Raw genomic sequence first — 15,072 nt, forward strand, 5'->3', positions numbered from 1 at the left:
GAATCTGAAACTCAGTCGTTTAAAAATCGTGCTTGTCTGTCGAAAGCTATTTTTCTTCCTAGTCTACGAGGAAGAAATAGCTGCAACGTTCTTTACTTCGTTATAACTTAATGATTTCGCTAAAAGGAGAGTGTGACAAGTTTGTATGTATATGACTGAAATTTTTATATCAACGTAAGCTGGAGCCACGCAGAGATAAAAATGTAATTACTGTGAATTTTTAAACCGTATTCCACAACAGTTTGTCGTTGCACTGTTTAAATTTGGCTATAATCTACTAAGTAGAATATCTTAGACTTATAGTAAAGTATCTAGGACTTATAGTCTCTGACGAGGGTTGCAGTAAACAAGAGATGATGCAGAAAGTAACACAAGTTAAGTATGCAACCTATAAATATATACAACACATCATTTGTTTCTATTAAAATAATTTGTCAATGGAGTATAAGGAGTTGGCCACTAGTAAGTCTTTCAGGCTCCTTTTAAACTGATCTCCATTTGTAACTAAGTTTTTTATGTTTGCTGGCAAATTATTGAAGATGAGTGTTCCTGAGTAGAGGCCCCTTTTTCGAAGTAAAGGAAGTGCTTTTAAGTCCTTGTGCAGATCATTTTTGTTTCTGGTATTGTATGTATGAACTGAGCTGTTTGTTGGAAAAAGAGATATATTATTTACGTCAAATTTCATTAAGGAGTAAATATACTGAGAGGCAGTAGTTAGTATACCCAGTTCTTTGAAGAGGTTTCTACAAGACGTCCGTGAGTTTACTCCACAAATAATAAGTATCACACGCTTTTGGACTCTGAAAACTTTTGTTTGACTTGAAGAGTTACCCCAAAAATATTATACCATATGACATTATGGAATGAAAGTAGGCAAAGTATGCAAGCTTTTTCACTTTTATGTCGCCTATGTCTGCTAACACTCGAATTGCAAATACAGATTTGTTAAGGCATCTGGCTCTTTTGTCTCATACAAACATTCTCTTTGTCAACATTTCACATCCCTATGATCTGCCACGCTGGTCTTGTGTGAACAAAGAGATTAGTGCTGCTAATGAGAGTTTTTCCAGTATATGCAGTCAATTTGAAAATGTTTGTGTTGTTGATATTAGTGGCATTGGTCCAAGATTTCACACTTCTCATGGCCTTCACTTGAATGGCCTAGGGAAGAAAATTATAGCACAAAAACTATTGGATGAAATAAAAAGGCACCAGCAAACACCTGCAGCACCAATAACGATAGTAACAGTAACACCACAAAAATCAATAATAGCAGGTTCATCACAAGTAGCAACAACAACAGAAGCAACAGCAACAACAAAATCATCACCATTAGCAGCAGTAAAATTACCACAAATGGTCAAACCACAATCAGTAACTGCAACTAAACCTTCGGCGGAAACAACAGCAAGACCAACAGATACTACAACAACAGATCCACCATCAACAGAAATAGTGCCAATAAAAGAATCAAAGGCAGCAACAGCACGAAGAATCCTGTCAGCACCACAACCACTACCACCACCACCACCACCACCTCTGGCCACAGAAACAGCAGCAGCAACAACAGCAGCAGCAACAGAACCAACAACAACAGTAGCTGCAGCAACAAAACTATCAACAACATTTGCAGCAACACAACACTGCCTAAGGAGGAGTCAAAGACAAGGTACATCGACATCATTAAATAAGGATTTTTTATGGCTTCAGACAAAGAAAAGGAAAAGATTGTGACAAATCAGCAAGAAAATTTGCAGATAAGTCACAACTAATATGGAAAAGGCAGCATATTACCAGGTAATGACAAAAGAAAAAAATACTTGCAAAACAGTCAGGATAATATGTCTGAATATTCAATGCCTCAGAAACAAAGTACTAGATCTAGAAGTAGCTTTAAATAATCTTGCTGATGTCTCTTGTATTTGTTTATCTGAACACTGGTGCAAGGCTAGTGAATTAAGTCTCATAAATATAGGCAAGTTTAATTTAGCATCACATTACTGCTGAAGTGTTTTTAAAAATGGAGGGGTATGCATTTGCTCTAGAGTAGGACTGCAGTTCAAAGTGAAAACAAAATTGGACCATCTAAATATAGAAAAACATTTTGAATCATGTGCCATAGAGTTAAAAACTGAGTAGAAGAGTGAAAAACTAGTTGTCATTACAATATATAGATCTCCACTGGGTGACAAAAACATATTCTTCAAAAAAATAGAAGCAGCATTAAACACTTTTTATAGTAATGCAGTGAAATTATTTTTATGTGGGGATTTTAATATTAACCTGTTAATTGAAAGTGATGAAAAAAGACAGCTTTGGAGTATACTCAGCAGCTTACACATGAAACCACTCTTTACAGATGCCACGAGAATAACAGAACTGTCATCTTCTCTTTTAGACAATATTTTCACAAATATGGAGAATGGTATCACTGAGCCACTAAACGTAAACTTAGGTCTTTCGGATCACAATACAGTATTAACATACATAAATTACTCTATCCCCAAGGCTGTAAAATATAAGTGGGGATACAAAAGGCACTTCTATACAGAAAAAGTGAATACTTTCATCCAGTTGTTAGCTAATGAAACCTGGGAAGATGTCTTTGCACAAACAACAACCGAGGAATCTTTCAATGCTTCTTCTAGTACATTCAAGTCCCTATTTGAGACGTGTTTCCCAAAAAAGCTCACAAAGATCAATGTCATGCCTAGGAACACAAGCCAGTGGATAACACCTGCTATTAGAGCATCTAGTCAAACACTAAAACATATCAGTCAACTCAAAAAAGATAACAAAGATGAACACTTCACAGATTATGTTAAGACATACAAGAAAATTTACAGGAAGATGATCAAAAAACTCAAGACAATGCATAATGACAGTGTAATTGCTGGGTCAGCAAACAAATCGAAAGCTATATGGAATGTAGTAAAAAAAGAAATAGGCTCAAGCAAAAATGTTAGAAATCCAGATGACTTTGTTTTAAAAGATGATCAAGGTGTGCTAGTCAGAAATCTTACTTTAGCAAATTGCATTAATGACTACTTCATAAATAGTCCAATCAATCTCAGTAAAAATTGTTCTAAGATTAGTAGAACATCAATCCCAGAAGAACAAAGTGTTAATTCATTATTGCTACCTCCCACGAATAAATTGGAAGTTAATCGAATAATAAAAACAATGAAGAATAAAATGTCCTCAGGGACTGACGAGATACCTTGCTCAGTCATGATGACATATGCTAGTGTCATATCAGACCCACTCACACACATCACAAACATATCATTTTCAGAAGGTGTCTTTCCACAACGATTAAAAATTGCAAAAGTAAACCCATTGTATAAAAAGGGCAATATACATGAAGTGGGAAACTATAGACCAATAGCTTTATTATCGGTATTTTCAAAAGTAATAGAGACAGTCATGAAAAACAGAATTACAAATTACCTCGAGAAATTCAATCTATTGTCTGTAAACAAACACGGCTTTCGCAAAGGAATGAGTACAGAGTCAGCCATCACCCAATTCATTGAAAATATTGTAACGGGGCTGGATAAGAACAACAGTACAATAGGAATTAATTTGGACCTCTCAAAGGCATTTGATACTGTCCAACATGATATCCTGCTAGACAAATTAGAATATGTCGGTATACGAGGAGTAGCTAAAAAGTGGTTTCAGTCATATCTCCATAATAGGAAACAGGTAGTAGACATTGCAACAACAAACAGTAAAAACCAAAGTTTTGTTTACAGATCGGATATTCAGACTGTGCCAGTTGGGGTACCGCAGGGGAGTGTTCTACGACCTCTCCTATTTCTTCTTTACATAAACGATATCAAGATTCCACTAAATGGTAATCATATAACCCTGTTTGCGGATAACTCAAACGTTGTAGTAACTGACATCAATCGGGTATTGCCAACATCTGCAACCAGAGTTATAGAATATTTGCAAAATTGGTTTGAAGTGAACAAATTAACCATAAATATCTCTAAAACTAATTATATCCATTACAGGAAAGCAAAGTCACACTCTGAACTGGATCTCAGAATATAAAATAAAGAAATTGTGAGAGTTGCTACCACAAAATTCTTAGGTGTACATATAGACGAAAATTTAGACTGCAAATCCCATATCCTGAATCTGTTGCATAAGTTAAGCTCTGCTTGCTTTGCTTTACGTGTTATTAGTTTTGTATGTAGTAGGGAATGTAGCAGAACTGTTTACTTTGCTTATATACATTCTGCTATTACCTATGGCCTCGCCTTCTGGGGTGATAGTAAGAAAAATCTCAAAACCATCTTCACTCTACAAAAACGAGCTGTTAGAATAATTACCAACAGTTCAAGGCTAACTCCTTCAAAGCAATTATTTAAACAGCTGAATATTCTACCCCTACCGTGCCTCTATATACAGAAAAGTATAATTAATGTAAGAAGAAATATTAACAATTTCCAATCCAACTCGGATCTACATAATTACAACACAAGAAAGTGCAATGACATTCATATAAAAAGAGTTAACAAGGCTTTGGCGCAGAAACAAACAAACATACAAGGAAGCAGATTGTATAACAAAATACCGGTAAAGATAAAAGAAATGAAAAAAATTGTCTTCATTTAAAGAAGCAGTATTCAAATTTTTAATGACCAACTGCTATTATAGTGTAAAAGAATACCTGGAATAGCTTCATACTAAACAACTATATTTATGTACTCTATGCCAATAGTAATTTTTATCTGACTGTTGCTATGATGTAAATAAATAACATGTACAAAAGTGCTTTAATTATATGTGTTATATCTAAATATCAACTCTGTATTCTATGTAAAAGGCCTTTCTCATACATCAATGTAAAAAATCAGTGTTGTACGTGCTATTTCAATGTGGTCTGATGTTATGTAGTCCACTATGCACATCTGTATTTTGTATAATATAGTTCGCTTTATATATATATATATACTCCTGGAAATGGAAAAAAGAACACATTGACACCGGTGTGTCAGACCCACCATACTTGCTCCGGACACTGCGAGAGGGCTGTACAATCAATGATCACACGCACGGCACAGCGGACACACCAGGAACCACGGTGTTGGCCGTCGAATGGCGCTAGCTGCGCAGCATTTGTGCACCGCCGCCGTCAGTGTCAGCCAGTTTGCCGTGGCATACGGAGCTCCATCGCAGTCTTTAACACTGGTAGCATGCCGCGACAGCGTGGACGTGAACCGTATGTGCAGTTGACGGACTTTGAGCGAGGGCGTATAGTGGGCATGCGGGAGGCCGGGTGGACGTACCGCCGAATTGCTCAACACGTGGGGCGTGAGGTCTGCACGGTACATCGATGTTGTCGCCAGTGGTCGGCGGAAGGTGCACGTGCCCGTCGACCTGGGACCGGACCGCAGCGACGCACGGATGCACGCCAAGACCGTAGGATCCTACGCAGTGCCATAGGGGACCGCACCGCCACTTCCCAGCAAATTAGGGACACTGTTGCTCCTGGGGTATCGGCGAGGACCATTCGCAACCGTCTCCATGAAGCTGGGCTACGGTCCCGCACACCGTTAGGCCGTCTTCCGCTCACGCCCCAACATCGTGCAGCCCGCCTTCAGTGGTGTCGCGATAAGCGTGAATGGAGGGACGAATGGAGACGTGTCGTCTTCAGCGATGAGAGTCGCTTCTGCCTTGGTGCCAATGATAGTCGTATGCGTGTTTGGCGCCGTGCAGGTGAGCGCCACAATCAGGACTGCATACGACCGAGGCACACAGGGCCAACACCTGGCATCATGGTGTGGGGAGCGATCTCGTACACTGGCCGTACACCTCTGGTGATCGTCGAGGGGACACTGAATAGTGCACGGTACATCCAAACCGTCATCGAACCCATCGTTCTACCATTCCTAGACCGGCAAGGGAACTTGCTGTTCCAGCAGGACAATGCACGTCCGCATGTATGCCGTGCCACCCAACGTGCTCTAGAAGGTGTAAGTCAACTACCCTGGCCAGCAAGATCTCCGGATCTGTCCCCCATTGAGCATGTTTGGGACTGGATGAAGCGTCGTCTCACGAGGTCTGCACGTCCAGCACGAACGCTGGTCCAACTGAGGCGCCAGGTGGAAATGGCATGGCAAGCCGTTCCACAGGACTACATCCAGCATCTCTACGATCGTCTCCATGGGAGAATAGCAGCCTGCATTGCTGCAAAAGGTGGATATACACTGTACTAGTGCCGACATTGTGCATGCTCTGTTGCCTGTGCCTATGTGCCTGTGGTTCTGTCAGTGTGATCATGTGATGTATCTGACCCCAGGAATGTGTCAATAAAGTTTCCCCTTCCTGGGACAATGAATTCACGGTGTTCTTATTTCAATTTCCAGGAATATATATATATATATATATATATATATATATATATATATATATATATATATATATATATATATATATATATACTATGTATTTTTTGACGAAATCCATGCAATGTACTTTGTCTCTGGATGATTAAACTACTACTACTACTACTACTACAGAATAGAAAAAAATTATTGAAGTAGTATATGCAACGAAGAAATTTTAAAGAAGATTAACACAACGATAGAGAGGCTTCAAAAATTGTGCCGAGTTTTTCCACAATCTGTATAGCATCCAGTGGCCTGTAGCGATTACGGATGCTAACTTGCGTTTTAAGGGTCGGCGGTTCAAATCCGGCCACCTGTAATTATTTGTTATTTTTTATTTATCAACTCTAAAAGGTTCTAGAAATTTCTTATGCATGTGAATGTTGAAATATTCAATATTCGTATAAATGGCAATACCATCCGACCAGGAGTTAAGTTCTATTCATTCTGTGAGTTGGTGTCGGTAATACACGCGCTTTTGGGTGTTGTACTTCGCTGAGGACCCTGCTTTAGGATTTTGACTTGATTGTGGTTACAGCGTGACATTGTCTGGTGAAGACGCTGGATACGTGGCTCCATGTATGCGACATAAAGACCTGATGATACAAGTATTGTAATAAAATCAAAAAACCAAGAACTAAGTGATGTAATTGTTAATGATGTTTTTCACAAAATTATTAAGTGGTTCTCAGCAAACGGACTCTCTTTAAATTTTGATAAAACACAGTATATATAGTACCGTACAGTAAATGGCACAACTCCAGTAATAAATATAGACTTTGAACAGAAGTCTGTAGCTAAGGCAGAATTTTCAAAATTTTGAGGTGTGTCCATTGATGAAAGGTTAAACTGGAAGCAACACATTGATGGTCTGCTGAAACGTCTCAGTTCAGCTAAGTATGCTATTAGGGTTATTGCAAATTTTGGTGATAAGAATCTCGGTAAATTAGCTTACTATGCCTACTTTCATTCACTGCTTTCGTATGGTATCATATTCTGGCGTAATTCATCGTTGAGTAGAAAAGTATTCATTGCCCAAAAACGTGTAATCAGAATAATTGCTGGAGCCCACTCACGGTCATCCTGCAGACATCTATTTAAGGATCTAGGGATCCTCACAGTAACCTCACAGTATATATATATATTCACTTATGAAATTAGTTGTTAATAATCCAACCCAGTTCAAAAGTAATAGCACTGTGCATAGCTATAACACTAGGAGAAAGGATGATCTTCACTATTCAGGGTTAAATTTGACTTTGGCACAGAAAGGGGTAAATTATGCTGCCACAAAATTCTTTGGTCACCTACCAAACAGCATCAAAAGCCTGACAGATAGCCAACTAACATTTAAAAATAAATTAAAAGAATTTCTAGATGACAACTCCTTCTACTCACTGGCTGAATTTTTAGATATAAATTAAGGGAAAAAAACAAAAAAAACTTTAAACATTAGTGTCATGCAATATTTTGTGTAATTTAATATCTTTTACAGACATCTTTCATTAACCGGACAACGTTCCACATCATTACGAAGTGTCGTATTCATGATATATGGAACAAGTATTAATATAATCTTATCTGCCTACGAAGGAAAGACCCAGAATACAAACAGTGCATCACTCCCACAGTTCGTATATTCTGGAGACCAGTGAATTTCAAAACATCAGTCAATTGGCTGCACATCAAACATCCATCAATGTTTTCTGGAGAAATGGCCAGTACCTGATGAAATGTCCAAAAGTATTCGACCGAGTCGCCAAATACAACAGGTAGGTTGACATCATGTTCATGGCAAAAGCATACTTTTACTTGCATGGCACAGCCCATCAGTGGTTCAACAACATTGAAGAGAATACCAATAGCTGGGACAAATTCCAGACAAAACTGAAGAAAGAATTTGATGACAATCATCAGAAAACCCGTTTAGCAGAAGAACATTTGAAGAACAGGACGCAACATAGTCATGAAACTACACTCCTTAGGAATTCACACACACATACATTTTAAACTTCACAGTCATACATACATAATGTTTGGTCCCAAGCTACTTTGTGAATCTGAATGTGAGAGGAACTGAAAAATGTCTCACACATGATGAAAGGAGTCGCAGAAGACATGTACCAAGCTCTTCCAGTAAAATATATCAAAACAACAGAGGAATTCTTCAAGTAGTTCCAGAAAGTCAAGTAAATGGAACGGAGAGGTTGGAAGAAGAGAGATGCAAAATTTCATAGCCGCCAGAAATGTCAGACCGTGTATACAAGAGATAGCAACCATAAATGTCAGGACGTAACAAGGAACGATGAAGAACAATGTTTTTGTCCTTTGCACCAAGCTCTGTTACCAGTTGAGCAAGTCATGAAGAATTAACTCAGCCAACTCGCACTGATGCCAGAGCTGTGAAACGACGATAGGCATCCGACGAAAGCAGGTACAACCATCCCCCCCGCTCAGTATAACAGCAAATAGGAGAACAGACATCTGGAAGACAGGGTCATTACGCCAGTATGTTTGCACTGTGGACCTCCTCAGCATGTCGCACGCTACTGGAGAGAAGGAACACATGTGATTGACGACTGTTTCTCCAGATGTTGTCATCCTTCAAACTGATCACCTCGATGTTGAGCGCCCATAAGCCTCAACACACCACCACATCATCCTTCACAACACTACTATTCACATCAGTCAACTGCAGAAGATTGTAGCCGACCTGTACCCTGGGCAAGGTTGATCGCCAACACAGTAGAGTCTTTCGCTCTACAGAAGTAAAAAGCTCTCTCCTAACCACCGACTTCAGCAAAACTAAAAAAGACAACCATCTACACAACCGAGGCCGCCATCCTCCATGGACGACAGTTACAAAAATGTCACGCACTCTCACCGGTGCCTAACCTGTCTGAGTGATAGTCGACTCAGGGACTTCTTTTTCCCTAATGTCGAATGTTTATGATCGCCAGCTCAAGAAGAATGTGTTCTGTGATACGAAAGTGATATGCTGAAGGTCACAAACGGAATATGTGTACACACGACTGGGACCTGTATTGTAAGAATTATTATCAATGACAGACTACAGCTCTTCAAAAATAACATGTTAGCAAAAGGCAGTCATAGTGTTATTCTCGGATGGAATTTCTTCTACCAGGAGTCATAAGCAGCCACAAATTGTACAAAATCATTGCTACACACTGAAGATGCTGTTCCTACAGACATACATATTAAAGAACGCTCTGTATGGTTGTTTGAGGAAGGAGACGTTGTTACCCCACCATCATTAGCGAGACGGGTTGCGCACATCAGTCGAGATGCTGTGTTAAACAGTGAAACTTTTGCCGATTGCAGAGAGCTACTCAGGCACACAAAAGAAATCCATATTCCTGCGACAACGATGGCCACTGTAGGTGGTTAAGTAGAACTTCGAATTACTAATTGTCATAAGCGCCCACAACTCATCCCTAAAGATATGACCAGTATAGGACGGCCAGCTTAGTGTCATCGATAAAGAATCGTACTCAGCTGCTATTACAGACGACTGGGAGGTGCAAGCTGCTATCGAACCGCTAGTAGGATCTAGCCTGAGGAACACGTTGGTGGGTGTTATCCATTCTGCGGCGAATTTTAGGGTGCTTCTAAGTATGGATTGGAGGAAAGACGGACCAAGTTACGCTCTAGCCACGTTTGAATGCACAATGGATAACCTGCTTCAACAATTTAAATGAACAACATGTCTTTGGTATCTGGATAACACTGTCATTTTTTCGAAAACATTAAAAAAATCATGTAAGCCAAACTGACAACCGTGTAGAAGTGCGTTCAGATTACAGCTCTGAATGAAACCGAAAAAGTATTTCTTCGTCACCCAAGAAATAAAGAAAATCTTGGGCCGCCCAGTCAATGGTAATGGAGTCCGTCTCAATCCACAGGAAAATAAGAGCAGTCACAGGTTTTCCAACTCTTCAGGTGATTCGTGACTTGAAAAAAATTCTCAGACTGTACTCGTATTTCTGACGATTCACATAAGACTACTGTACCAAAACACTTCTGTTGCCAGAACTACAAGGAGATACCAAATTTTCCTGGGACACTGCGCAAGAAATACTTCCGTTGTCCTTACGGAGACGCTATAATCTCATTCATTTCTAGCGTTGTATGACGAGAATGCTGGAACAGAACTTCACACTAATGGTGGTGGTTATGTAACAGGTACAGTTCTAGTACAAATTCAGAAAAGGTTATAGTGTATGCTTCAAGAGTACTCTCAAAATCCAAGATGAACTACTCTTCAACTGTGAAAGTGTGCCTCCTTTCTTTGGGCCATCATCAAATTCACAACATATTTATTTGGCGAATCGTTCACTAATGTCATGATCCACGATTTTATTTGTTGGCTGACTAGCCTGAAGTACCCATCAGGTCGACTGTGAAGATAGGCACTGTCGCTTTAGGAGTGCAATGTCACAGTGGTATACAAAAACAATTGTCAATAGGAGGACACTGACTGACGTTGAAGGATCCTTTTACCGAACACAGCAGCGAGTACAAGATCTTAGTCGTCGCTCCATTAAGTGACATCACTGGTGAATAGAGGGAACATCCAGCATTTCTGAAAACCATAGAAGCCAGTGTGCGGCTCTTACTCATTTTCGTTGGTGGGGCACAGATAAAAAGTTAGTAAATTTTATAATGGATTTGTTCTGAAGTGTTCATTATATAACCTTCATTTACTACGTACTGCTTAAACATATTCGAACATATGGTAAATATGCTGTTATAAAGATAATCCACGAAATACTGCAGCTAATAATAAAATGTATACAGACGTAAACTTAACCATTTGTGTGTGTGTGTGTAATATTTTAGTCGGTCTGTTCTGGGTTTACCATGTAGTGGTGAAACGTTTTATTGAATAACTTTAGGGGTTTGGAGCTGTTTGTGTTCAAACCGAAATTCGCAAGTTCTCCTTCTGCTGATGTTCATACTTATCCTCGTCGTGTTTCTCTAGTCTGATTGTGGCGTAAAATGAAAAACAGTTCAACACCGGGAGGAAGCAAGTAACCTCTTCCCTTTCACGAATGCACCAGTGACCCAATGTAGGAACCGTTCTGGATTTTCCTTATGGTCAGAGGCAAAAATGCTGAGGGAAATGTTGGATAGGAGTGGTTTCACGAGTATTTTACCCAACTAGAACGTTAACTAATGAGGTCTCTTCCTGGCAGGTTACTTATACAGTAGATGTGCACTGCTGTTCTTCTGCCTGGTTACATATAAATTACTCTGTTGTTGAAGTTTCAAAAGTTCACTAGCTTCCTTCTTACGAATGGAACAAACAGCCAATGAGTTCCACCTTTACTGACCCAGATTGTTCCCGAGCAAGATTTTAATTCATTTTAAAGTGCTGAAATTGCGACCTGCTTGTCACGTAGAAACAGGTGTTGTTAGCGTACTTTACTATGTTTTGTGCACTTCAGAGAACGATTTTTCATAGGAATGTTTCACAGGAAATGTGAGAGCTCACTAACAGATGTAATCCCTTTAATTGTGTCATTGCGGTGAATAAGTGACGCTTCATTTTTCAGTTTATCATGGAAAATAAAGGGAAAGTAACTTAATTCAGACTTACCGGCTAAAGTGTCTGGAAAATGTTCTTTGAAATAAGTAAGCCTTTTTGGATCAATAATTTCGAAACTGCTGCGTACATGAGAGCTCTGGAATCTTCCTTTCAGTTGATTGGTCACAATGTCACACACTTCTTTGGCATCTGCTGTCAGATTAGGTTCAGTGCTATATGTGGAACGTTTTGTTGAAGGAGCAAAACATTCAACTTCAGAAACTTGATACGTTTCAATGTTGTTTCGTATTTCGGAAACAGCTGACTGCAAATGACATAATGCATTATATACAGTAACAGCATCTGCGCTCTGCATATGAACTGTTTTAACAAAATATCAATTTGTTTCATAATGTCGCAATAAAACGTCTAGATTCCGAAATCAATATCTTAAAGCAAGTGCTTTTCTTATTGTATAATAGAATCTTCCTCCTCAATCTCATCAAACATTCCAGTGTGTCATTTGTTGTCTTGAACATTAGTTTCTATGCGAGACAGGAAGTTCCTTCTTGTTGAAGACAGTGAAAGAATTCTCTTGTTGCAGAGTTTCCATAACCAATCAATTCGCATATTCGATGAAGATAAAAACTTTATAAATATAAAAATATTTGCGAAGAGCAATCCAACAGACTTTATGTTTTTACTACAAGCATTCTGAATAACCAAATTACTTTGGTGTGCATAACAGTGGACATATTTGCCGTATGGGAAAGTACTCTGCATCAGTCCGTACACCAAAATTACTGCCACTCATTACTGGGACGCCATCGTATAGCCGGCCGGCGTGGCCGAGCGGTTCTAGGCGCCACAGTCTGGAACCGCGCGGCGGCTGCGGTGGCAGGTTCGAATCCTGCCTCGGGCATGGATGTGTGATGTCCTTAGGTTAGTTAGGTTTAAGTAGTTCTAAGTTCTAGGGGACTGATGACCATCTATTTTAAGTCCCATAACACTCAGAGCCATTTCTTTATGTTTCTTAATTCGTTCACTTAAAAGCTTCAGATCCTTACAGCCGACTGTTATCCACAGTCCTTCACCATCAAATAACAAACAATAGGATCCAAATAATATTTGTTTCCCTTAATTCACTGTTAATCAAGACGTTTTAAAGAGCCATTGGAAGAAATTTCTCTGACTGCTTGATTTCCAGCTTCTCTTCCATACTTAATAAATGAAAGGGCGTTTTAAGCAATCATGTCAAACTTAAACCGTTTAATACAAAACTGAAAAAAATTATATCACAAAATTTTTGATGGTCCATGGCCCTCTTCACCTTTAGGACGAGCCCTACCCCATGATAGGAGGCTTGAAGAAGCAGGCACCGACCAAAGAAAGATTCCAATTATTAAACTGAGCATTACTATGATCCAATGTTGCAGAAATGGTTACACATCATCCCATCTCATCTATGGCCAGATGGGCTGAAGTATTTCCATGATGTTCGAGAATCTGGTTACCTGGTATTCGATAAAACTCAAGACAGAATCAGACACAGGCATCACTGGTCAGATCTGTACCAATCGTTTAGACACTATGTGACTCACTGTAAGGAAAGCCAGTGATGTATGCCCTCGCCACAATTGCATTTGGGGTACCAATTTCACTTGCAGCTGTGCCATTGCAGCAAATTCGAATCGACCTCCTGGGGAGGTTCCTAAAGTCAAAAACCTGGAATCGATGGATTTCTGTCTGCGCCGAACACCTCATCACCGTTGTCACTACGGTGGTGTCGACTGCCAAAGCTCCAGGAATTACTAAGATCCTTGTTGATAACACAATTTTAAAGCACAGAGTCTAGTATCAGAAGTAACGTTTGTAACAAAATGACGCGCAGGATGACAATTGTCTACCTCCCATAGACGAATTAACACAGAGAATGTTTCAATAAGACATAGCAGATATGGACTCGATGTTTAACAGACACATTGGGATACAATACCTCCAATTGGGACATTCACATACAACAAAGCGAACCAAAACACAACAGCTCTACACTCAAGAGACTGAAACTTAAACTTCAGAGGATACATTGTTCCTGTTTCAACCAGACGATGCATGTAGAATATGTGTAATGCCATATCGTCGGTATCAAAAAAGCAAGGCATCTGGCTCACATATGGACGCTGCGTGCACAGGGAAAGGAACAAAAGGGCTATAACGCCAAGCACTGCCCTGTGAGACTGCCATGGAGACTAGATATGAATTTTTAGGCCTGTGCAGAATGTGGTACTATCAGACAAGTTACAAAAGCGCTACTTTGTGCCATATCATATCCTTTGTAGCTTGTCGGACATCACATATGAAATCGAGGATTATAGCCCTTCATCAGAAAGACAAAAGCACAAAAGCATCATCTGTGTCCCCCGTATGAAACGCTACTGCAGTCCTGTGGTACAGATCAACGATGGATGGGAGCTTCTTGTGCAAGGAAGCAGAAGACCTGCCAGATGACTGCAAACGCTGTAACGGGAGGGGCGTAGGAAAATGCCATGAAGTTGGACCCTAAGACAAGCTGCCACATGGAAGTATAAAAACGCACGCTAGCTCACAAGCTCAACATGCAAGACCCAAACAAGGCGTGCTCGCCTCACCACAGCTGAAAGATGACTGGTTTGAACTGGCGACCTGCATGACACCAACCAGGAACGCTATCCGCTATACCATAATCTTTGCAGCCCAATTCGCGCTATTGCTCTTTGTCTTTGAAAGACAGTGGCCCTCCAGTTCGAAAGTTCTTACTGGGGTCGACAATAGCACCCTGGATCTAGATCTTGTCAATAGCCCTGTGTATGGCAGCGCTGCTGGACCCTCTCATTCATGTCATATTCTTCACTTTTCTTTTGGATCATGAACGACCAAGTGCATATGAAGTGGAAGGTTTATATGGAACGAAAGGCGTCTCCCGTCACATGATGTTCTCGGAATTCATTTTTCGATCCTCAGTATTATCGTGTAGATAAAAATGGTGAATGAAGAGCAGACGTTGTGCGGCGCCACGATAATGATTTCAAGTTTAAATATTCTGAAGGCCACGAAGGGACTGTTGTGGTTGATCACTCTGAT

General features: G+C 39.9%; 1 protein-coding gene across 1 annotated transcript in view; it reads right to left on the minus strand.

Moving 5' to 3' along the window:
* The window catches only part of LOC126298537 (uncharacterized), a 106,319-nt gene that overhangs the window by 68,327 nt on the left and 22,920 nt on the right, over positions 1-15,072 (minus strand). The window lies entirely within an intron of this gene.

Source organism: Schistocerca gregaria, chromosome X (genome assembly GCF_023897955.1).
Source record: "Schistocerca gregaria isolate iqSchGreg1 chromosome X, iqSchGreg1.2, whole genome shotgun sequence".
NCBI classification, from domain to species: Eukaryota; Metazoa; Arthropoda; class Insecta; order Orthoptera; family Acrididae; genus Schistocerca; species Schistocerca gregaria.